A 27456-nucleotide genomic window follows, 5' to 3' on the forward strand; every position below is an offset into this window, starting at 1 on the left:
AACAACTTAAGGGCATGGCTCGAGATATTATCTATAGCCCTGAGACTTTGTTTTATGGCTAAACTCATTATTTTATCTTAATTTGTTTTCCTTTGTTTCTGAATTTTCTCATTTCTCTTATAAAATTAGCTCTTCAAACACAGGGAAGACTATAAGGCTAAAGCTTTCCTACAAAGAAGAGTCAGTGTGTCTGTTTCCAGGAAGGCCCCTCATGGTCCTGCTTGGTTTCAGTGCTGCAGTTTCCTCTACTCAGTCTTGCAGAACTCTCTTGACAGCTGCTCATTTGACAAACATGACACTCTTACGTAGTCTAATCAATACCAAAATGAATATCTCAAGAGGTCTTGAAGAACTTCAGAAATCATCAAGTGTGCCTGTGGAATCTGAAGGGGTAAGTGCAGATGGTTGCAAAGTGGAGGAGTGGTCCCTCCCACCCCTGCTATAGTTTGGCAATGGTGGGAATCTGTACGCACTGTTCTATGTATGTTAATGCCAGGTGTATCTAGGCAACACATGTAAGGGTCCATGCTTTACCAATGACTACTGACTCCTACAATCTTTCAGCTTTGTCCTCTTCTCATCCCTCTATCACATCCCACCAACTACTATAAGCTGAGTTGCTTTTTTTTAATTTTATTTAAGTTTCTATTTTGGATAAAAAGATGGAAGAATTTTGTGCAAAATCACTGGAAAGGGAGATCAGCATAGAAGGTTTCAAACTCTGCATCCACCCTCATGTAGGAAATGTTTTCCATGCCCAACCGAGTGAATAGGAGGTAGAGATAGGGATCTGCTCCTGTGGATCCTATGGAAGTTGAAAGGAAAACAGACACATTTTGGCATCTTTGAAAGAATTTTAGCTCTTGGATCATTTCAACCTCAACAAGCGCTGGAAGAGAGCATCCGGTTAGGTGGCCACCAAGAGATAAACACAGCAGTGACCAGGAGGGTGTTTCAGTGGTCCTTTCACCAGTGGATGCAGTGTGCAGAGCACCAGGGTTGAGGACTAATTTACCATAAGCAACAGATGCCAAGGTGAGTAATGGAAATATTTGGATAGGCACATTGCAGTTCCTAAAACAGTACATAGGGACTTCATTAAGGGAAACTTGTGCTAGATTGAAACATTGTCATTTAGGGAAAAAAATTAAATATTCCTTTTAGCATTTAAAAATCTTTTGCACTCTCCACATTGGTCTCATTTACACTTGTCATTATTTTCAAACTCATCATACTTTGTCCCAAACAATTTAGACATTAATAAAGCCTCCAAAAAAGATTGTTTAAATGCCAGCTTGATTTAAAATGAAAATCAATACAGAAAATACTACCCCCAGCACCTGGGTTTTGCAAGTATTTGGCAAAGATTGATCTAATACCACAACTGTGGAAAGCAAGACTGTTCTGCCTCCAGGTCCCATTTTGCTTGTGGCCAAGTTAAGGCACAGAGGAATTATGCCATTAGCCCAAAGTCACACAGCCAATTGGTTTCGGAGCTCAGATGGCCTGTGTTTAGCCCACAGGGCTGTACTGTCTGCCACTGTCATTATTTACTGTCTTTTTCATCTCCCTACTAGATCCACACTAAAATGGCTAGTCTTGGTCAAGGAACAGCCAGTGCTGCTATGTATACTGGTCTGCGAACCTGTTCTCTTTAACACTCCAGGGAAAAAGAGGAAGTTTTCACTATTATTGATTTGCTCCTTTGCTGGACGATGTGTTGTCAAGTGAAGAGAAAGAAAGGCAAGACCAGGAATAAGGGCCCAATCATTTCAGTCCCAGCTGTGTCTGGGCTTAAGGCAAGTGTCCTCATCTTACAAAACTTCAGGTGCAAAAGGAAACTCAGAATACTCACTTCAGCAGTGCTTGAACGAATTTGGTATTTTGTAATATTAAATTGGAAAGGATTTATCAAGTTTATGTGATTTCCAGTTGTCAATTGTGTTATTAGTATTCTGATGCTTTAATACTATACTGATGAGAAATCAGTGATTTGAATTCTTCAAAGAATTTTAAGTCATTGAAGCAACAATGTCTATGGATTCACCAAATCCTACTCCTCTTTTTTTTTCCTTTAGAAATAAAGCATTCTTGCAAAGACACACATAAAGGTATTTGTTTCGGTTTGTAAGAAACAGTTTTGCTACTAACATGCCAAAAAAGCATATAAGACAACCCTCAGAAGTAAATGGAGATTTATTACCAGAAAGAAAGACGTTTGGGTTTCAGTATTTTCATTTTCACATATGAGTCAAAGTGCTTTTCAGCTTCCTAAATCAGAAGTGCTAATAAAAGATGTAAAATTTTTGTTTTTATGGCTGTGACAGCACTTTAGCAAAACACTCCTTCTCGATGCTTGCTGAAGTGAAAATTCTCTTCAAGTCTCTAAACACAGTCAGATCTTTCTGATTATTTGCAGATGTGGTTTTGTGTGTTCATTTATTTTTTATAATTCATAAAAAATGTATAGAAACGTAAAACCCCTCCATTCAACCCTTACATCTAAATAGACTCTTTTACTACCTGTTCAGTCTATGAAAATCAGCTTCTTGAACCAGGCACCAGCAGTGAATATTCACAAAGCTCCAGTTCTCCAGACCAACAAGAAATGGGTCCTGTGCAGGATTCCACTGCAAAATAAGACTTGACTCCTGACCAGCCTGCTGGAATTACGTGCAGTGACATGACAGCAACAAAGTGAACCTCAGATGGGAGCAGGAGAATCCTGGAAGGATAACTGGATCAAGAGAGTGAAATCTTCTCCAATGTCTCGAATCTCCTTCCGCCAAGAATACAAATGTCTGTGAATTTCCTAAGTCCTTGCTGTTCTCTTATTTCTTTCTCCTTTCGTCTGTACTTTTCACGAATAAGATAAAAGAGGTCAAGAAAGATGGTCACAGGGAGGTTTATTTTATTGCACCCTTTCTTTCCCTTTTTTTTTTTTTTTAAAAAGAGAAGCTCTGTTAGTCCTACCCTACCCTCTTTGCCCTATGTCTGTTTGTCCAATTGCAGTACCTAGGCTTTACTCACTCCAGTGCGTGAATTTAGAGCTCCAGCAAATGTACTCTCCATCTTGTGCACTTGTGGAGAAACTGTTATCAAATGAGCACAGTGCCATCAACAAGACAGATAAGTGCCTTCCACTTCCCAATTACCCGTGAGCAGGCAGAATGCAGAGGCCGGCAGCCCGGATGACGACCCTAAAGGACGATTTAGAGTCAGGTCGCGTTGCAAAGGGCTCTGGAGTCATTTGTAATTGGACTTGCTACCAGGGAGCCATAATGGTTCTTCATTTTCTATCAGATATTTCAGGGCAGATTGCAGGAGAAGTAATGTCCTTTAGTGGCATATTTCTACTTGACAGAGTCTAACATAAATGTTGAGTATAGTAAGTACTCAGATGGTTTTTTAATCAAAGCGGTAAAATTCTCCTACCCAACTTTCCAGCTTCAGTGATATTCCTACCCTACCTCTAACTGACCTCAATGTGTAAATAAGTTTTGAGATTTTAAGACCAAGCTTCTCAGAATGGGGTGTCCTTTTTTTTTTATTCAAGTCTGTGCCAAATTGTTATTTATGTACCAATTAGAGCAAAGCTATATCAAAAATAATGAGATAAAACTAGGAAAACTGATATAAAACCAGTCATCTAGTTGTTTTTTTAATGTGTGTTTTCATATACGTTCATATCCATACACATATATACATTATATACAATATATCCTATATAGTATGTATACACATGCTATCTATACACTGAACACATTTATATATCCTTCCCTAGAGCTATGTCCTCCTTCCTCACAAGAAAAGCAAGAAACCCCAACTGTAACACCTCCCCATTCTATACAAACTATATGTCCCTTGCTTTACTTCCTTAATTTCGCATCGAGAGACAGGTTCGATCTTACCGTCATCTGTCACATTAATAATACATAACAAAAAGGCATGTTTGATCTGTTTCAGTCTCTCACGCTCACTCCTAGGGTACCATTTTCCTGCAGCCTTGTAAAAAGCCAGCTTTTCTTCTCATCTGGTTTTTGTTTGTTTGTTTGTTTGCTCAAAAGGGATTGCAGCTTTATAGAGAAGATCAAAGCTCACCAAATCATCAGTACGGAGCTGAGGAAGAGGCTTCTATGAGATTGCTGGAGCTTTTTGATACAAAGGAATTTTAAGTTTGGGGAAGTGCTCAGGGCCCAATAACACTTTCCTTTTCAAAACTGAATGTGCAGGATGCTAACAAATATTATTTCAGCTTCAATAACTAATCGTAAAAATGGCTGCATATATGCAGTCAGAAAGATTGTCACAGAAAGGCCATCACCACTCATGTTTGATAATGGTTTCACGTGGACCAAGCATATAATCTGTAGTATCGTTTACTAAAAAGAGAGCAGGCATTGAATGTTACACATGCTCAAGATTTCACTCTAAATAGTATGCAAGTTGGATACATCCTGAAAGTCCAACTTGGTGTAGGACTCGTATCAGCATTTGAGAAATTGCGATCATGTCTTTTCTTTGAATGGGTCTTAGACAATGAGTGATCCGAGGTAAACTGTAGTTGTGAGGGTCCATACTGGATAAGTATATTAAGTCACAGAGAAGCTGGTTTCCAAGGAGCATCCTCAAACTTCTATTGCAGAGAAATCAGAACTCATAGGCAAGAGTTGAGATAGTTTGATCTAATCCCCAAAATAACTTGGAAACACAGTTGTTTTTGTTTCCCATAAAGCTTTTCCAATTTTATCCACCAACTTTATACCAAATTTCACCTCAGTTACCAGACATATCAACATTCCTGGTACTAAGCTGCTCTAGAGCTTAGAAGGAAAACAGCAGTTTAAAAAGAATTTTGTCAAAAGTGGTTAAGAGCATGAGTTTTTATATGGACTTGAATACTGCATTTGTAGTTTCTAAGTTATGTGATTTTAGTCAGTTTTTTCTTTAACTTTCTTATAAAGCACATACCAAAATGTTGGGCATAATCTATATTCAATAAATGGTAGCTCTCATTTTACTGTTTTAATAAATCTGTTTTAAATATCCCTAGTCTAAATCCAGCTTCTATACTGGATACAAAACAATATAAATTAGAACAGTGACACGGATGTAGTTGAAGACTGTCTAACTTTAGAGGGAAATGCACCTTATCGGGACTTCTTTGTTCATTTTATGAAAAAGAATTATAAACTTACTCTAGAGGAAATTCCACTTTATTGATCATCACTGCCCTCTCCTGAGTGCTCAGTAAGTGTTAAAATACATTATCTCCTTTAATCCTTACAACAAATGGGTCAAGCAGGTAATTTTACTCATTTTACGTATGAGAAAATTGACACTTGGAGGAGTTACCTCACTTGCTTAGGAAAATACTGTTAAGAAAGAGCACGAAGATTTCAATCCAGTCATTTCTTAATCCAAGGATCCAAAGTTTTAAATACATAATATACAGTCATCTCATTGTACCCATGATGGATTGGTTCCAGGAACAACCTTCCAATACCAAAATCCATAGATGCTCAAGTCTCTTATATGAAATAGCATAATGTTGACATATAACCTACATACATTCTCCCATATACTTTATCTCTGTATTACTTATAAAACCTAATGCATGTAAATGTTATATAAATAGTTGCTGTTGCACAGAAAATTAAAGTGTTACATTTTGGAGGTTTCTGGAAGCCATTTTTTTTTGACAATGTGGAACCTGTGGACACAGAGGGCTGATAGTATTTCATCCTGTGCTGTGTCACACATCATGAGAGAGCAGATAGCGACGTAAAGATAACTGTTCAGTCTCTCTTGCTTAAAGGATGATTCCTCTACATTTTTTCATTCTCAAGGGCTTTACTATCAATAATTCGTGATTTCTTTTGCATGGAATACATGTATCTAGAGAAAAAATATATGGACAGTGTTCCTTTTCTAAGCACCGTTGCCTTTCCTTTCAGTAACTGGACTGTGCTTACCAACGATCTATTCAGAAATGACTGTGTTCTAAAACACTGGCATCTTGCAGAAGCCTAAAGCTACAGCAGTACTGAAAGCAAGCATCAGATCTGGGAGGCACTTGCTTTTATTTGTGCTTTCTTTTCAACTGGCTAAGTCATAGTGGGAGACAGAAGGACTGTTCTATTCATTATGTCAAGACTGAAAGTATAGAACTGCTCATGGCTTGCTTTTGAGCTCTAAATTATATTTGATAGTGGAAGGGTAAGGGGTTAGAGGGAAATGTCCACTTCTTCTTTTGCCAATTTTCACTACAACATCAAGCATGAGGTAAACAGTTCTAATTAGCTTCTTTATTATCTGCATACCAGTAATTCTTCTTTATAGGTAACAGAAATGCTGTGCTTTCAGAATCATAGCTTTTCTTTCTGTCACAGACAAGCAATCTGTACTACCTTATTGATTTGCCCAACCAATTAGTCCAATGATTGTTTCCCATCTATAAAAACAACAGCAATGCAAAATCATATATATCCAATGGAAAATATGATAGAACTTAGAAGGCAGCTATGAATAAAAATGATTGATAAAAATGATATCTACTGACATTTGCATTTTCTCAGTAGCTTTTTTCCCATGTTCCAACTGAATGGTTCACAGTACATTGATGAAGCATCACAAAATCCGTGAAAATGATATAAGAAACTTCTTAGTAAGGACTGAAACTACAGAAGAAATAAGGGAGCTTTTATTTGTGTACATTTGGCTTCTAGTTCAAAAGTTTATGGTTTTCTTTTCACATTCAGTTGACACACTACTATATCGCAGCCTGAAAGATCTGAACTACCACCACTCATGAATTGTGAAGACCAAGACATTGGAAACTTTTACCAGATTTATGACCTAGAGAAGCAAAAATAGAGCAGGAAAAAGAAATGAATGGAACTATAAAGCAGATCTGAGTCTATCTTGCAGGGAAAAGAAATGAACTAAAAAGTTAGAAGATTCTAGAAGTTAAAATTTTATTCTAGGCAACGGTGACTGACCAAGTGTGTTAGGTGAATGAACATGTTAATTCATTTCTAACTAACTAACTAGCTGTTATGTTTCTCTTGCAGCTTTGCTTAAGGAAGATAGTGCACCAAGAGTTTCCAAAAGGCATTATTTAAATTTCAGTCTGAGTCACACATGTAAATTATAAGGCAAAGATCACATTATAAGAGAAAATTATGTCTCTTATTCTAGGAAGTTGTGCTATACTAATGATCCTTAATGACTCAATATCACACTAAGCAGTCTAAAATTTTTAAGCTGAAATAACCCTGGAGGCATATACATCAACTTCACAGTGATTATTCATCTTGGGTAGGAAACCCTACATTACACGAAACATCAAAAACTAAACAGAATTTAAATTGTCCAATCACAGAGATCTTCTACTGAGTCAGTATCTCAAATTATAAGATATTAGAAAATAACTAACTTTAATAGAATGAAATGCCCCCCTGATCAGAAAGGCCAGGGTGTCTAAGAATCAGTTGTTTAATTTAAAGCAGTACCAAAGGAATTAACAGGAAAATCCAATAGTAGAAATGCTATACAGAGAGTGCCTTTGGATGCTGGTGATTAATTGAACCTGTGTGCGGAATGTGGACTACTGGATGAGTATAGAATGACTCATTATTTCAGTTTAGGTGAATGGCTATAATATATTCTGAATTAGGTCACACAAATAGAAACAGATTGGAATATCATAATTCATTTTGGAATGTGCTATGTTTAAGCCACTTGTGTGAGTAGCATATGTGAAGACGTGGAATGGGAAGCTGTCTGTATCAGTCAGGAGCTCAGAAGGAAAGTCTGAACTTAAGACCGGGATTTAAAGTCATCAGTGTATGAGCAGTATTTAAATCACAGAATCAGATAAAATCGACCAAGGAGACATATAGACTGAGAATGAGACAGGTTGAGGACACAACATCACCAGCAGCAAACACCAGGAGAATACCAACATCTAGAAAGAGAACATTTAAGGAGACTAAGAAAGAAAGTGAGCCAAAGAAGAAAACAGGAAAGAAGTAGTCAGGAAAGAGACAGAAAGATGACCAAAGAGAGCAATAATTGAGGTCAAAGAGAGAAAAAATACTGTGAAATAATTTAGTAATTGTCTTGACCTTCTAGGGCTGCTACAACGAGACACTACAGACTAGGTGACTGTTTTCTCACAGTCCTGGAGGCTGGATGCCCAAGATTGGGGCGTTGACAGGTTTGGCTTCTCTGGCTCCCTCCCTGGCTTGCAGACAGCCGCCTTCTCATCATTGCTCACATGGGCTTGCCCCTGCTTATGCACATCCTGCTGTTTCTTTCTAATATAATATATTATATTCTAAGGTGTTCTAAATATAACACGTTATATTAGATTAAGGCCCCATTCTTATGGCCTCATTTTTAATTTTTTTCAATTTTATTGAGATTATAATTGACATAGAGCCATCCATAAGTTTAAGGTGTACAGTATAATAATTTGACCTACATATACATGAAATGATTATCACATAAGTTTAGCAAATATCCATAATTCCATACAGATACAAAATTAAATAGAAAAAAAAAATTTGTTTTCCTTGTGATAACTCAGGATCTACTAACAAAACCAAAAAGACTAAACTTGACAAGATCAGATTTGTGATTATCCAAGGCAGGGGTGAGGGAAGGGGAACTGGATGAAGGTGGTCAAAAGGTGCATGTTCATAATCAGTTGTGTCCAACTCTTTGTGACCCCATGGACCGTGGTCCACCAGGCTCCTCTGTGCTAAATGCCTCCAATCAACTTCGCAGTCCCTAATTGCTATCTCTTACTTCAATTCCAAGGGAGAAATTTGGTTTCTCCTGATTATGCCTTGTGTTTGTATGCCTCTGTGCCCTTAGGGTCATCTTGATCCTCTACATAAACAAATCCTAGTTCACCTTGAAAATCTCCCTCAAAAATTTGCTTCTTTTCAAAAAGACTTTTCTTATCCTTCCTAGTAAGAAATGCTTCCTGCATCTATGCTACTTCTGCATTTTTTTTCCTTTGTCACAAAGTCCTCATTAAATTCTACTATGATTATCTCTACTAGAAGGTCAGCTCATCTAACTATACCTTACTCATCTTTTGTACATGCATCCTCCAGTATTTTTACAGATAAATGCCGGAACTCTATTAAATGTAAGACAGTAAATAAATAAGGAAATGAATGAATAAAAACAACAGGTAAATTAATGAACAGCTACACTATCCATAATGAGTCATTTCTCTAATATTTATGGATGCCTGGAGTGCTGCAGTCCACTGGGTTGCAAAGAGCCGGACACGACTAAGTAACTGAACTGAACTGAAATAGAAAAAATACACTGTGTACATTATCATAGAATATGAGAGTAGTGTTCAACTGCTCTAGATAATCATTTCATTAAATACAGTGCAAAAACAAAATATAAATAAATAAGAAACAATGTGGTAGGGATGGTAGAAAAATTCACAGATTATAAATACAAAACATGATGCAAACCTTAGATTTACACATGAAAGGAGAAGTAGACTAAACTGCCTGCTGGAAAAAAGCACGGGACCAGATGATGTGAAAGAATCTACTTGTTATAAATTTAGTTTATCCTGTTCTGTTATCCTGAAAATGAGCATTGAATGTGATGAACTTTAAGCACAGAGGATTTGTGTAGGTGAATGATAATAGCTCTCCTCAAGTTCTTTAGTATAGGACCTCAATAACAGGACATCACCACCCAGCTTAGCAGAAACCAACCTTTACATTCCTTATTTAAAACAGTTACAAAGCTTCAACTGTCTATACATACTCTACTATGGGATTAGTCATGGGATTATTTGTCCTTCCAGGAATAGACAGCATCCATGTTTCCACATGGCTGAGGCAATAACTAAAAGACGTGACAGTAAAGGAGATATCAAAGGTAGAGGTCCAAGAAGCTTGTCTCACAAAGTTTCAGAACTAGGACTCAGGGGACCCCACTCTCCAAGGTCCCAAGTCACTTCCTGTCAGCACAGGTTCTTGAGGATGCATTTGTTGACTCTCTCCAAGCGCAAGAGCACAGTTACTCCTCATCCCAGCTGATATCCAATCCTGGCCATTAGCTCAGTTATAAGACAAAACTAAAATCATTCATCATTTTCTCTAATAATCCTCTCTATCTCTTTGATTATTTTAACAACACAGCCTTGAGATTCAGTCCATCAGTTTCAGTTTAGTCGCCCAGTCGTGTCCGACTCTTTGCGACCCCATGAATCGCAGCACGCCAGGCCTCCCTGTCCATCACCAACTCCTGGAGTTCACTCAGTCTCACGTCCATCGACCCCATGGACTGAAGACTACCAGGCTCCTCCGTCCATGGGATTTTCCAGGCAAGGGTACTGGAGTGGGGTGCCATTGCCTTCTCAGTTATTCTATTCTACATCTATGTCAATATATAACACTGTCACGTGGTCCTGTAAATCAGCTTTAGGTAGCAAAATCATGGCAGCCATGAACAGCATCGTTTCTGTGGAAGGACCCTTTTCTGCTCAGTTCAGATGGTTGGCCATTCATGGTTAACTGAGGATTCTACTCATCCTCTGGATGGTCTGAAATCCTGAATTCACTAAGTAATGATTCAACTCTGATACCATCCTGGAACTGTTGTATCAGTAGGAATGTGTGGAAGTCATGAGCAGAATGGTCCTTTCTCTCAAAAGGACTGGAAGTTGAATCTGCCTTTGAAAACATATTGACTTTATACAGACATTTAATTTGTTCTTAGCCCTCTGTTTTCCTCATCTGCACTCTTAGCAATATGATCCATGTTGGTCTATTACCTAAGGTTGAAATATCAGAGGCAGCTGATGACTGCTGTCCCCTCTGCCTTCTGCCATCACCAAAGCAATGTCAAATCCCAGGTATGTATCAGAACCCCCATCACATATCTCATTATCAAACCTGATTTTGCAGAAAGTACACTGGCCACAACCTAAGTAATTACTTTAGGAAGCTACAAAACAAAGCTCTAAAACAATAAGAGGAAAAGAAATGATGAAAAATTAGAATGAAAGAATCAATGGATTTAAAAATAGTAAAACTAAAAAAAAAAAATTAGTCTATATCAAAAGCTGGTTTCTTGAAAAATCAATAAAATTGATACCTCTATGCAGGCTAGATAAGAAAAAGAAGAAGACATATATTACAACTATTAGCCACTAAGGAGAGAAGTTTTTACTGCTGATCCCATTCACATTAAATGGTTAGTAAAGAAATTCTGAGTTCACCAAGTATTCCTCTGGGGTTCTTCCATAACATTTTATGGAAAAATTTCAAAAATAATTGCAGAAAACCATTTGAAAAAAGTAATCAATTATAATAAAAACTTTCAAAGAAAATGAGAAATATAAGTTATACAAGTTATACATATTAAAAAAAAATAAAAACCTTATAGCTAATATCATCTTTTGTGGAGTAGGACTAACTCTTTTCACATAAATTCAGGGGTAAGACAAGAATATCTTGTTTCTGAGTTCCTATTCAGCATTGTACTGGAAGTCCTAACATTCAATAAGAAGAGGAAGAGAAAAATAAAGATACCCAAAATTTAAAAGAAAGAATGAAACAGTTTTTACTCAAAGGTGATTGACTGTCTGTGTAGATAGCATGAAAAATAACCAATAAAATGGATAGACAATGAAAAATAATTAATGAAGACAGCATGGTAGCTGATATAAAGTTAGCATGTTTTTAAAAAATCAGTTGATTTCCTATAATCAACAAAGAAAATTGGAATATTAAATTTTAAAATTCCATTTACAATTGTACCAAAAATTTTAAACAAAAAATGCTGATTAAAAAAAAAAAAAAAAACTAAGTAAATGGGAAATAGATGGGGAAACAGTGGAAACAGTGGCAGACTTTATTTTTTGGGGCTCCAAAATCACTGCAGATGGTGATTGCAGCCATGAAATTAAAAGACACTTACTTCTTGGAAGGAAGGTTATGACCAACCTAGATAGTATATTCAAAAGCAGAGACATTACTTTGCCAACAAAGGTCTGTCTAGTCAAGGCTATGGTTTTTCCAGTAGTCATGTATGGATGTGAAAGTTGGACTGTGAAGAAAGCTGAGCACTGAAGAATTGATGCGTTTGAACTGTGGTGTTGGAGAAGACTCTTGAGAGTCCCTTGGACTGCAAGGAGATCCAACCAGTCCATTCTGAAGGAGATCAGCCCTGGGATTTCTTTGGAGGAAATGATGCTAAAGCTGAAACTCCAGTACTTTGGCCACCTCATGCGAATTGACTCATTGGAAAAGACTCTGATGCTGGGAGGGATTGGGGGCAGGAGGAGAAGGGGACAACAGAGGATGAGATGGCTGGATGGCATCACTGACTCGATGGACGTGAGTTTGGGTGAACTCCGGGAGTTAGTGGATGGACAGGGAGGCCTGGGGTGCTGCGATTCATGGGGTCACAAAGAGTCGGACACGAATGAGCGACTGAACTGAATTGAACTGAACTGAACTGAAGTAAATGGAGAGATTTTGTGTTCATGGATTGGAGAACTCAATTACTATTTTTCTTAGTAGTAAAGAAGTCATTTTTTTTTTTCCAAATTGATGTATTGACTTAATACAACACTGTCAAAATACTAGCAATCTGTTTGGTGGTAACAACAAACCAATTACAATAATTGTACACTAAGAAAGCAAACACTCAATTTCAAGATTCACTGTCATGCAACAGTAATCAGGAGAGCATGGCATTGGTGAAAGAATAGACATATAGCCTAAGCAATAAACAGAGAACTTAGAAATAGCCCCACACAGATAAAGTCAACTGATTTTTGGCAAAAGCAAAAAGGCAATATAACAGATATAACACAAGGATAGTCTTTTCCATTGATGATGATGGAATAATAAGAAGCCCCCATCTTTTTAAATAAAGAAAAAATAATAAAGAAACTGGACATGGATCTCATGTTTTCTGCAAATATTACTCAAAATATACAATTGACCTAAATGTAATGCAAAGTTACAAAACTTCTAGAAGAATACATAGGAAAAACTCTGCATTACCTGCAATTTAGTGATATGTTTTTAGATATAATTCGACATTGAAAGCAAATCCATGGAAGAAAAATATACATATAAGTTGGAACTTATTAATTTTTTGGAGGGTATTAAATCTTTTTTGTTTACACATAATAATGGATGATACACAAGCTTCATTCCCTGGCTGAGTTCACAAATCTGGGACAGGGCCTAGCTGCTACAAAGAAGAAATGCTTTAGACAATACTCATGTATATGGGCAAAAAAATTGAGGACTATACTTGTAACCAATTGTATAACAGGTCATTTCAGTTTCTGTTCTGTGGAAAGCATAAAGCATTTCAACAAAGGGTTTTAATGTAGATTTCTTTTTTGTACCCATGCTGTTGATGGCTAAATGTAATAAGCTGATCATGACATTGAATAAATGTATGTCTCTTTTTTTTAATGTGCTATGTAAAGTTTGTCTACTCTGAAGCCATTTTGATAAACTATCCCAACAGTATGAAGTTAGAATTCCTTCAGGGTAATGCCAGGTTCCATTTGAAATTTATTTGCAACCTGCTTTGGTGGAGAAGCTGTCACTTCTCTGGCTCTCCTCTCCTGCTAAGCTTGGTTTCCTGGCAGTAATTGAAACCATTTGCCACTGCCATAGCTACTGTTGCTGCTGGAACCACCATAGCCACCTTGGTTTCATGGTTTAGCAAAGCATTGACCTCCATAATGGGGGTCAGAACTTCTGCCTCCAAAGTTTCCTCCTTTCATGGGTCCAAAATTTAAGACTGATGGTTGTAATTACCAAAATCCTTGTAGCTTCCTGCCACCTCCAAAACTGCTTCCATCATTATAGCCATCCCCACTGCCGCCATATCCACCACCACCACCATGACTGCCACCAAAGCCACCTCGACCACCGAAGTTTTCTCCATGACCAGAGTTGTCACTCCCACTGAAACTACCTTCACGACCACCACCAAAGTTTCCAGAACCACTTCGACCTCTCTGGATGGATGAAGCACCAGCCATCTCTTGCTTAAATAGGGCTTTTCTTACCTCCCAGTTGTGGCTATTCACAGTGTAGTACTTCTAATGACAATCTTGTCTACGGAGTCATGGTAATCAAAAGTTGAAAAGCCTCTCTCTTTGCCACTGCCTCAATCAGTCATGATTTCAACCACTTCAATTTTACCAAACTGTTCAAAATAACCCCTCAGGTGATGTTCTTCAGTGTTGTCTTTAATGCCGCCAATAAACATCTTTTCACAGTTAAGTGGGCACCAGCTCTTTGAGAATCTTCTCTGGAGACGGCCCTCCTTGGCTCCACAACTCTTCCATCTACCTTGTATGGTCTTGCATTCATGGCCACATCCACCTCCTCCACAGTGACCTGTGTGACAAACCCGAAGCCTCTGGAGCACTTGGTGCTTGGAACCCTCATTACCACACAGTCTGTGAGCATTTTGCATTGCTCAAAATGGCTCCTCAGACTCTCATTGGTTGTTGCAAAGCTCAGTCCTCCGCTGAAGAACTTCTGCAGCTGTTCGGACTCTTTGGGAAACTCTGACTTAGACTTGATTGCAGTGGAGAGGGAGAGGCTTCAATGATGCTTACCCAGCAGCATCCACAGGCAAAAAGTGGAATTTATTTAATTTTTTAAAAAATTTTAAAAAGCAGTGTTCTGCAAAAAAACACTGTTAAGAGGATGAAACATCACAGATTAAAAAAACATTTGCAAATCACTTAGCTAGTAAATAACTAATATCCAAAATATACAAAATTACATAATAATAAAGTGTCTCAGTCCTCTATACTAAGAAAACAATAATAAACAAAAAAACTGAATAAACAACTCACCACTGAAAATATACAGGTGGCAAATAAGCATATGAAAACATTCTCAATGTCATGTATCTTTAAGGAAATAGAAATTAAACAGTAACGGCATACTACTGTGCACCTACTGGAATGGCTAAAACCTAAAATCTGACAGTATCCATCACTGATGAATATGTGGACCAACAGTAACTCCCATTTATTGCTGGTAGGAAAGCAAAATGTTACAACCGCTTTGAGATATATGTTGGCAGTTTCTTATAAGCTAAACATAGCTTGCTAGAGAATAACTCCAGTTTTACCCAACTGATTTGAAACCTATACAGAAATCTGCACATGAATAAATTATAAATCAGCTTTACTTAGCACCATTAAAAACTGGTAGCAACCTAGATGTATTTGAATAGATGAATAAATGAATAAACCATGGTATATTAGTATAATGGAATATTACCCAGTGATATGAATGGATGAACTATCAACCCAAAAAACAATATATATGAACTGTAAGAATATCACTAAGTGAATGAAGCAAGTCTTGAAATGGCAGCATACTTTATGATCCCATTTAAATGACATTCTGAAAAAGACAAAACTATGGAGAAGGAAAACAGATTAGTGATTGTCAGGGTCTTGGGGGTAAGGGAGGGGTTGGTTGGTTGAAGCACAGAGGAATTTTTAGTGCTGTAACTATTTTGCTTGATACTAGTGTCAGACACATATTACTATGTAGTTGTCATAACTCATAGAATCTTTCACGACAGGAAGTGAACTTTAACATACACAAGCAAAAATTCAAGGAGGTCAGGGATCCCAAAATGGAATGCAAACTGTGGCAAGAGAATCTAACTGTATTACAAATGTGTAATATAAACTCTCAGAGAAGTGAAGAGAAATCACTCAGTCATATCCAACTCTTTGCGACCCCATGGACTGTAGCCTACCAGGCTCCTGCATCCATGGAATTTTCCAGGCAGGAATACTGGAGTGGGTTGCCATTTTCTTCTCCAGGGGATCTTTCTGACCCAAGGTTTGAACCTGGGTCTCCCGCATTGCAGGCAGACTTTTTACCATCTGAACCACCAGGGAACACCCAACCTCTCAGAGAAGGGTGTGGAAAATGTTCTGACTCATGCAAAGAGTTGACTCGTTGGAAAAGACTTTGATGCTGGGAGGGATTGGGGGCAGGAGAAGAAGGGGATGGCCGAGGATGAGATGGCTGGATGGCATCACTGACTCAATGGACGCGAGTCTGAATGAACTCTGAGAGTTGGTGATGGACAGGGAGGCCTGGCGTGCTGGGATTCATGGGGTCACAAAGAGTCAGACACGACTGAGAGACAGAACTGAACTGAAGCAAATTTGGAAATAAGTGGAGAAAAAAAGAAACTGCATGTAAGCACTGTACTCCAGTAAGTAGCATTGTTTCTTACAAGGGTATAGGTTGATAACTGTGAAACCCTAGATTATGCTGGAATTGAACAGATAGGTAAACGGATGCCAAATGACAGAGCCAGGAGCCTCACTGCTTGGGGGGGGAGGGGGGCAAGGCGGAGTTTACATAGAAGCAGGGGGAGTAGCTAGAAGAACCCATATGGTCATGGATTGGACATGGTGCCTCTAGCATGAACTCATGTTCAATTTAACATAAATACAGATGGAGAGATTCAGCAATACTTAGAGCAAGATGTTGCCTGGGAAGACTTAGGTGCAATGAGCACATCAGTACAGAATCAGAGCTCCTTGCAAAGAATGGTTGATTCTAGGCCTGGGGAATGTAATACACAATATGAGCCTGGAGCATAATTAATCCAAAAAGTAGGAAATGCTATATTAAACACGCACACATGCACACACACACACACACACACACACACACACACACATACACACACTGATGGGAGCATGTAAAGGGGGAACAGAAATCAATTGAAAAAGTTCCCAATGGCCAAAACTGTAACCATTCTAACAATTAAGCAAATAACATATTATTGGATTATGACTCAAAGCATAAAATAAATACCTTGAGTCCATACTCATCTAAATACATGATTGAGTAAATAAATAAATGACTGAGAATATGCCCAGTATAGAAGAATTCCAAATAATTTATGTAGATACTCTCCTCTTAATATGGTGGAGCTGGTGGAACATCACATCCTTCCCTCCCACCAGTCTTCAGTGACTTCCTTCCAAAGAATACAGGATGAAAAGGCGGCAAAGGAGTAACTAATTTGGAAACTGTAGTGGACAAATATTATCTGAGCCAGGTGATCAAGGTTGGCATCAACAATGATAAATCATGTTGAGAATACATATCATGTTGAGAATACATATCCTTGATGTGATTTGATGAAAATGTCACTTTATCTGTGACTTTTCTCCCAAGACACATATCCTCAGTCTATTCATGGGAAATAGAAAAAGTAAGACAAACCCAGACTGAACCACATTCTACAAAATATCTGACAAGTACTATTCAAAATTGTCAAGGTCCTTGAAAACAAGGTAAGTCTGAGAAATGATCACAGCCAAAAGTATTCCATGCAAACACAGCTAATGAATGTTGATATGGCATCTTGTTTGGATCCTGGGATAGAACAGCATAAGAAAAAAATTAAAGAAATTTTAAAAATATGGTCTTGAGTTAATAATATTGCATCAATACTAATTCACTAATACAACAAATATTTCAGACATAGATAAGATGTTAGCAATCAGGGAAATAAGATGCAGAATATATGGAATTTAGAAAGATGGTAATGATAACCCTGTATGTGAGACAGCAAAAGAGACACACATGTATAGAACGGACTTTTGGACTCTGGGAGAGGGAGAGGGTGGGATGATTTGGGAGAATGGCATTGAAACATGTATACTATCATGTAAGAAACGAATTGCCAGTCTATGTTCAATACAGGATACAAGATGCTTGGGGCTGGTGCACGGGGAAAATCCAGAGAGATGATATGGGGTGAGAGATGGGAGGGGGGTTCATGTTTGGGAACTCATGTACACCCGTGGCAGATTCACGTCAATGTATGGCAAAACCAATACAGTATTGTAAAGCAAAATAAAGTAAAAATTAAAATTTAAAAAAAAGATGCAGAATATGAGAACTCTGTATAGTGTATTTATACCTTTTCTATAAATCTAGAAATTTCCTAAAATAGAAAAATTACTAAAAAATTGCCCTTATATTTGGAAAAGATGAAAACTCTGACTTGAAAAGATACATGCACCCTAATGTTCATAGCAATACTATTTACAGTAGCCAAAACATGGAAGCAATACATACTGTATATATATGTACACATATAATGGAATATTACTCAACCTGCTCTAGCACTGGATTGCACCATAAGCAATTAGTGGAAATTAAGCCAGTTTTGACATTAAAAAAACAGAAATTTAAAATGGTTTGACCTAATAAGAGAATCGTCTTCGGTGTCAATAGCATTTAAAAATTTAATAACTACTGTCAAAATAGGTCTCTAAAAAGGTTGTACATCAATTTATATCAATGACAGAGAAGAGGACAGGGTACTCTCCACTCTTGGTTAATGGGTCAGTCCCAGGGCGGCCAGTGGCAGCAGTGAGGCCAGAGAACCCTCCACTCCTTGGCGTCCTCCAGTGTTGTCTCCAGCCTTCCCTGGACCCTCTTCCTGGTGACTCCAGCAGGGCCGCTGCCTCAGTCCACCAGCAGCCATGTAGACCGATCTCTGACAGCTGGTGAAAGTATACACACTCAAGGAGGACCAGCAGTGGGACAACCAGGGCACCAGGCATGTAATCTAGCTACACAGAGCACCAGAAGGACATGTCTCTGCTAGTCAAAACGTGGCAAAACGTGGTCCACTGGAGAAGGGAATGGCAAACCACTTCAGTATTCTTACCTTGAGAACCCCATGGAAAGTATGAAAAGACAAAAAGATATGATTCTGAAAGATGAGGCCACTGAGTCAGTAGGTCTCCAATACGCCACTGGAAAAGAGTGGAGAAATAATTCCAGAAAAAATGAAGAGCCTGAGCCAGAGCAGAAAACATGCCGAGTTGTGGTTGTGTCTGGTTGTGCAAGTAAAGTCTGATGCTGTAAAGAACAATATTGCATAGGAACCTGGAATGTTAGTCCATGAATCAAGGGATATTGGAAGTGATCGAACAGGAGATGGCAAGAGTGAACATTGACATTTTAGAAAACAATGAACTGAAATGGATGGGAAAGGGCACATTTAATCAAGATGACCATTATATCTACATTATACCTAAGGGCAGGAATTCCTTAGAAGGAATAGAATAGCCCTCATAGTCAACAAAATAGTCTGAAATGCAGTAATTGGGTGCGATCTCAAAAATGACAGAATGATCTCTGTCCATTTCCAAGGCAAACCATTCAATATCACAGTAATCCAAGTCTATGCCCCAACCCCAAATGCCAAAGAAGCTGAAGATGAATGATTCTATGAAGACCTATAGGACCTCCTAGAACTAACACTGAAAATAGATGTCCTTTTCCCATAGGGTATTGAAATGCAAAAATAGGAAGACAAGAGATACCTGGAGTAACAGGCAAGTTTGGCCTTGAAGTACAAAATGAAGCAGGGAAAAGGTTAAAAGAGTTTTGCCAAGAGAACACACTGGTCATAGCAAGCACCTTCATCCAACAACACAAGAGAGGACTCTACACATGGACATCACCAGATGGTCAATACTGAAATCAGATTGATTATATTCTTTGCTGCCGAAGATGGAGAAGCTCTATACAGTCAGCAAAATCAAGACCTGGAGCCTACTGTGACTCATATCATTAGCTCCTTATTGCAAAATCAGGCTCAAATCGAAGAAAGTAGCAAAAACCACTAGGCTATTCAGGAATGACCTAAATCATATCCCTTGTGATTATATAATGTAGGTGATGAATAAATTCAAGGGACTAAATCTGGTAGACAAAGTGCCCTCAGAACTATGGACTTAGGTTTATACCATTGTACAAGAGGTGGTGACTAAAACCACTCCCAAGAAAAAGATATGCAAGAAGGCAAAGTGGTTATCTGAGGAGGTCTTACAAACAACTGAGAAAAGAAGAGATGCTAATGGCAAAGGACAAAAGGAAAGTTACATTCATCTGAATGCAGAGTTCCGGAGAATAGCAAGGAAAGATAAAAGAGCCTTCCTAAGTGAATGATGCAAAGAAATGAAGGAAAACAATAGAATGGGAAAGACTAGAGATCTCTTCAAAAAAATTTGAGATAACAAGGGAATATTTCATGCAAGATGGGCCCAATAAAGAACAGAAATGGCAAGAACCTAACAGAAAAAGAGATTAAGAAGAGATGGCAAGATACACAGAAGAACTGTATGAAAAAGATATTAAAGACCAAGATAACCACAATGGTGTGGTCACTCACCTAGAGCTAGACATCCTGGAATGTGAAGTCAAGTGGGCCTTAGGAAGTATTACTAGAAACAAAGCCAGTGGAGGTGATGGAATTACAGCAGAGTTATTTCAAATCCTAAACGATGATGCTATTAATGTGCCACACTCAATATGTCAGCAAATTTGGAAAACTGAGCAGTGGCCACAGGACTAGGAAAGGTCAATTTTCATTCCAATATCAAAGAGGGAAATACCTAAGAATGTTCAAACTACTGCACAATTGTATGCTTTTCACATGCTAGCAAGATTATGCTCAAGCTAGACTTCAACAATGCATGAACTGAGAAATTCCAGAAGTACAAGCTGGATTTAGAAAAGGCAAAGGAACCAGAGATCAAATTGCCAGCATCCACTAGATCATAGAAAAAGCAAGGGAATTTTTTTAAAAATCTACTTTAGCTTCATTGACTATGCTAAAGCCTTTGACTGTGTGGATCACCACAAACTGTGAAAAATTCTTTAGAGATGAGAGTACCAGACCGCCTTACCTGTCTCCTGAGAAACCTCTATACACGTCAAGAAGCAATAGAAAGAACCGGACATGAAACAGTGAACTGGTTTAAAACTGGAAAGGCGTAGTTCAAAGTTGTATATTGTCACTCTGCTTATTTAATTTACATGCAGAGTGCATCATGAGAAATGCCAGACTGAATGAAGCACAAGCTGGGAGAAATATCAACAACCTCAGATATGCAGATGATACCACCCTGATGGTGGAAAACAAGGAGGAACTAAAAAGCCACTTATAAAGGTGAAAGAGGAGAGAGAAAAAGCTAGCTTGAAACACAGCAACAACAAAAAAAAGGTCATGCAATCTGGTCCCATCACTTCATGGCAAATAGATGGGGAACAATTGGAAACAGTGACAGATTTCATTTTCTTGGGCCCCAAAATCACTGGAGATGGTGACTGCAGCCACAAAATTAAAAGACTCCTTAGAAGAAAAGCTATGACAGCTGAGAGAGTGTTTAAAAGCCAAGACATCGCTTTGCTGATTAAGGTCTGCATAGTCAAAGCTATGGTGTTTTCAGTATTCATGTCTGAATGTGACAGTTGGACTATAAAGAAGGCTGAATGCTGAAGAACTGATGCTTTTGAACTGTGGTGCTAGAGGAGAATCTTGAGAGTCCCTTGAACAGCAAGGAGATCAAACCAGTCAATCTTAAAGGAAACCAACCGTAATATTCGTTGGAAGGATGGATGCTGAAGCTGAAGCTCCAATACTTTGGCCACCTGATGTGAATGGAAAAGACCCTGATGCTGAGAAAGATTGAGGGCAAGATGAGAAGGGGGTGGGAGAAGATGAGATAGTTGGATGGCATCAATGACTCAATGGACATGAGTTTGATCAAATTCAGGGAGATGGTGAAGGACAGTGAAACCTAATCTGATGCAGTCCATGTGATCACAAAGAGTCAGACATGAATGAGCAACTGAACAACAAAAACAACATAAAAAGAATGAAATAATGCCATTTGTAGCAACATATAAGGACCTAGAAATTATCACAGTAAGTGAAGTAAGACATAGAAAGGCAAATATTGTATGGTATCATTTATATGTGGTATTTAAAGAAATTGATATAAATGAACTTAAATACAAGACTGAAACAGAACCACAGACATAGGATACAAATTATGATTATCAAAAGGAAAAGAGTTGGGGGGGAAGGAATAAATTAGAAGTTTGGAATTAACAGATACATCCAATGATATACTGTCAACTACAAATTGGTACTTGCCTTTGGCACTGGCCATCAACCTCTACAAGGATTAAATCATGTGCCTCTGCAGCTGCTGACCTTCAGCACCCCTGAAAGGAATTCAAGGTGGAGAGAATAATTCAAGGTGGAGAGAAGAAATGAGGCATTTTGTGCTCTGGGAAAAACTGGCAGAACAGGTCTTCAGTTAGATAATTTCAGAAGATTTTATGAGTCCTATTCTTCCATCTCCTCATATTTAGAAAAGCACTAAAGTCCTTCATGTTCCTTGTGACTGGCAGAAACCTTCATGAGACTTGCAGAAACCTGGAAAAAATATGTGCTTGATTGCATGTATTCCTCCTCCACCAAAGCCACAGACATTACTGACCTGCACCACCCCCACCATGCCCCACTGTCCACCTCTTTGGAGCAGTTTCTCAGAGCTATCTGAGGTGCTGCATCCTGGGCTATAGTCCTCATTTTGTCCCACATGCAACTTAACTAACAATTTTCACATTGTGAATTTTTATGTAGTTAATACAAAATATATAAACAGCAGGGACCTACAGTATAGCACAAGGAATTATATTCAATATCTTTTAATGACATATAAAAGGAAAATAATCTGCAAAAGAATATATAGAGAGAGACATATATATATATGTATATACATTTTGTTCAGCTGCTCACTTGTGTCCAACTCTTTGCAGCCCCATGGACTCCAGCAGGCCAGGCTTTCCTGTCCTTCACTATCTCCCAGAGTTTGCTCAAACTCACATCTATTGAGTTGATAATGTGAGGCTTCCACATCACAGGCAAGTTCTTTACTGTCTCAGCCATCAGGAGTTGCATATATATAATATATAATATATATATATATATACACACACATATATGACATATATGTATAACTGAATCACTTTACTGTATACCTAAAATTGACACAACATTGTAAATTAACTATACTTCAATTTTAAAAAGTAATAAAAAAACACATTGCCCCATTGGTATTCTTAAAAGTTAGTCACAAATTCAAACTCAATAGAATATATCTTCAATTTTCTAGGAACCAATTATTCTCATTTTCATTTCCAAGTGAATTATTAAACACAATAATTTGAACAGAGGTTTAAAGAGCTTTACCCTAGATGTCTATTTTGTTTTAATCATGAAACTCAAATATGCATAGTGTTATAGATTGTATATTCCTTTTAAATTATTATAACAGGGTGTCCAAGAAAAAAGGGAAAGAAGTCAAAATCTTATCATTTACTGTTAAGAAATGTCCTAATTTGAAGAGTTCTGTCAGAAATATTTTTATACAGTGTACCGTTTTGCATATTGCCCCTCAAAATTCATGTTCACAGTAACCTCACACTGTGAACTTACTTGGAAATAGAGTCCTTGAGGATATGATTAGGTGAATCATCCTGGAACAGGGTTGGCCCTAATTCAATGACTGGAATCCTTATAGGAAAACAAAACAGACACATGGTGAGAAAAAGAGAAGAAATAGACACAACATACAGACACACAGAGAAAATCAGACATATGATGCCAAGTGACACTGGAAAGAAAGACTGCAGTGATGCAGCTACCAGGCCAAAAAAAGGCAAGTGGTATCCACAAGAAGGGAAATCTTTCCCTAAAGCCTTTAGCAATTAGCATTGTCCTGGCAACCTCTTGATTTCAGGCTTCTAGCCTCCGGAACTGTAAGAGAACAAGTCTTGTTGTTTTAAGCCACCAAGTTTATGGTAATTTGTTCTGGCAGACCTAGGAAATGAATGCATACAGATTTGCAGGGTGGGCGATACACCAGAATGAACGTGGTGCTTGTGTCTTTCTCAGAACTAATTCCATTGTATTTCTTTTTCTCCAGCAGTTGCAGACTGCTGATGGATGCAGGGGTGTTGAAATGAGCACTGATTCTTGATCTCAGAAAACATCACATTATCATCATCTACTCTTATCAGACCTATCACAGCTTCTCATCTCTGACTAGCAAATTGTGCTATTTGGATGAAGTCACTTTCATTAATTAACAATTCCTTTCACAAGTCAATTATTTTCTTTTCTAAGCCCAAGAGCCTAATTTTAGCTACTTAACCTCATTATGTCCTTGACATCACTTTGGTGAAACTCTAAAACTTCTTTCATTTACTTTTTTGACAAAAAGTAAAAATACACACCAGACAATCATATTAAGGTTTCTCCTGTAATTAAATCTTTTATCTAAAGTTAACATGGCTGAGAAGAAGAGAATATAAAGGGTCTTTGGTCCCAGTCTTCCCAACACTATTTTTGTTTCTAAAATCTATGAAATGCTCCAAGATAGTCTACTGAAAAAAAGAGGCCAAACCTACTTTTATTCTGAAAAGAAGGTCTTGAGAATTGCAATATTTTCCCCCACTCTCATTCCTACTTCTTTACCCATGGAACTATTAATGTAAGATATATTAAGATAAATAAGGAAGAAATGAGATTTTAACAGTGAGAAAATGAGAGCGCCTTTTCAGCAAGATATTTGAGTTCCTACAGTAGAGAAGTGATTTCACACTATAGATAAGGCAAAATCACTGGAAGTAAAAGTTCTTTTTTAATTTAAAATGGGGAGGGGCTGGAGAACATCATACTAAAATAAATGTCTGCTAAGTCGACTGCAGGCTTTAATTACCTGTGAACCAGAAACTATGGAAGGTAAATAACATGGTGACATTAAGATTCCTGGTAATGTAGGTCATTATTTTTACAGAAAAGCAATTGCAATAACCTGCTTAGTATTTTCCTCTCAATATTGCTGAGAAAGAAATAGATTGGCACTAACAAAATAAGACCTGACAAGTGAGTGATACACCCAACAACACCAACTCCCTGGATAACAACCTTACTTTTCTGTTGAAATCTTTTCTGAGCTGCTTTTACTCTTGACAACCCATAAAATAATTCCTTTTTCATAATTCCCCATGGTTCAACATTTATTTGGTATTTGCATACAATAGAATTCAAAGTAAGCTGCAAGTGCTCAATATTAGAATACAGGTAGGATGAAATAAAGTGTTAGTTGTTCCATCATGTATGACTCTTTGCAACCCTCTGACTATAGCCCACCAGGGTCCTCTGTCCATGGTATTCTCCAGGCAAGAATACTGGAATGGCTGGCCATTTTCTCCTCCAGGGCATCTTCCCCACCCAGGCATTGAACCCAGTTACAGTCTGAGCCACCAGGGAAGCCCTGCATCAATAAAAACTAACAACTATACATGGGCTAAGAGTAAGCATCAGAACTCATCTCTGTGTATGCTTGGAGTAAATAAATACACGTAATGGCAATTACCATCTACTATGCCTGTGCAAAGTTCAATAAGATTCATACTTTCACTTTTGTCAATAGTCCACTCCACTGTTGTTTGTGTTTTGGCTGTGGTTCCCAGAAAACAGACTTTTAGAAGTACTTTTGTTTATAGGATGTTTGCCAGTTATTATTGTTAGGAAAATAATAAAAATTTGCCTTAAAAAGTAAAGTGAGAAGGATTGGGCAGAAGGAGACATTGAGTGGATTCAGTCTCAAAAGTGGTTTCAACCAGGGAGTTCTTAAGTAGGCCTGACCCTTCAAAGATGCCCCAAGAAAGAAATCAGAGCCTTTTAACCCTATATTAATGAGTCATTAGAAGTGGCTGCTGATGGGGACATGGCTTAACACCAGGAGAGACAACTCTCTTTCAAAGGCAATTGGCAGAGAAGGACTCAGTGGTGGGCTGTCAGCCAGCAACAACCCATCATCTGGGGATGAGGGTCACAGCCCAGATGGGAGGATTGGGAAGAGCATCTCTGCATTTACCTTAGTTTCCCATTGGTCCCCAGTTTTCCCATCTTTGTTTACTTAATGCCACTCCCATATCCTGCTCACATCCTAAATCTTCTCACCCTTTTACAAGTCTTGATCCTGATGGCTTATGGTCTGTATCCATGTCCCTAAATATTAACTCAGAAAAGGCAATGGCACCCCACTCTAGTACTCTTGCCTGGAAACTCCCATGGACGGAGGAGCCTGGTGGGCTGCAGTCCATAGGGTCACTAAAAGTCGGACACGACTGAGTGACTTCACTTTCTCTTTCCACTTTCATGCATTGGAGAAGGAAATGGCAAGCCACTCCAGTGTTCTTGCCTGGAGAATCCCAGGGATGGGGGAGCCTGGTGGGCTGCCATCTATGGTGTCACACAGAGTCGGACGCGACTAAAGCGGCTTAGGAGCAGCAGCAGCAAATATTTACGATTTCTGTACTCAGTCAGGACTTTCATCTTATTCCAGTAGAGCCAACAAGGCAGCTGATGCATCCCTAGAGGCAGGGAAAGAGGGAGTTCTATGACTGTAGTGGATGCCACAGGTGTTCCACGCATAATCCCTCATCCCTACCATTTCACTTTACATGGGCTGAATGCCAACCGCTAGCACTGCATTCTGTTGCCTTATGATTTTCTGTTTTGCAAGAGCTCATTTTGACCATCTGTATACAAACCAGGGAAGCATGGGAGAATCTAAACCAATGATTAATGTAAACTGGAATATAAAATATCTCAGATCTCGTTCTCCTCATCTGGAATCCTACTGATATGTGTGTTCTGCCCTGGCTACCAGATTTTCCCAGTGGGCTCAAACTCCAGTTACCCACAGTGGTGACTTGGTTACCACTTCCCTTCTCTGTGGCAACTCCCTGATGAAGGTTTCTGAGATTGTCTCCCAAATATACTACTTAAAGGCAAATCCTTATGTATTGGCCTGGTTCATGGATAGCCCAATTGTAAACAGTTATATTAGTTCAAACATACCTAAAGGGACAAATTTTAGGTGGTGATGGAATATAGGAGTAAGGGGAAAAATAAGCAAAAGATGAATTTATAAGTGAAGATTAAAAAAATAGAGTTAAGATATAAAAAATATGTCGGAAGAGAAAAATGCCAATATTTCAGAAGGTTGATTATTGATATATTTCTTTCCACTACATATGTTGGTTTAGAGCCAGCATATCCCTCAACTAACTATTTTAATGAGATTTGCATACATCATTGTTAGTCATCATCTCACCACCAATAAATGAATAAACACATAAATAGAGATGTATGTCAACTGTGTGTATCTGAAGGGCAGAAAAGATAGATCTGTGTTATAAACATGTGTTGTTTCTTAATTGTCCAGCCTCAAGCCCTCAAAAGATAGTGTCAGTCCCTATCTTTGGGGATCCTTGTGTAACATCCTGCAAGGTGGCTCCCGCATCCCACTATGGAAGCCAAAGCAATAATGTTACATTCCTGCTCTGGCACAATTACTGAACAGGCTCCTCGGAAGTTCACTTCCTGGACTTTGAACCTGAGTTGCCAAACTGGTGGAGATGACCTTCATCACAGTGCCAGCATTTGGATCAGAGTGTTTCTGCAGGGTGACCATGC

General features: G+C 38.3%; 1 pseudogene; it reads right to left on the reverse strand.

Annotated features, from left to right (window-relative positions):
* Nucleotides 1–13645: 13645 nt before the first annotated feature.
* Nucleotides 13646–27454, reverse strand: LOC138093539 (heterogeneous nuclear ribonucleoprotein A1-like; annotated as a pseudogene).
* Nucleotides 27455–27456: the final 2 nt, after the last annotated feature.

The sequence above is a fragment of the Capricornis sumatraensis genome, chromosome 17 (assembly GCF_032405125.1).
Source record: "Capricornis sumatraensis isolate serow.1 chromosome 17, serow.2, whole genome shotgun sequence".
In the NCBI taxonomy this organism is placed as follows: domain Eukaryota; kingdom Metazoa; phylum Chordata; class Mammalia; order Artiodactyla; family Bovidae; genus Capricornis; species Capricornis sumatraensis.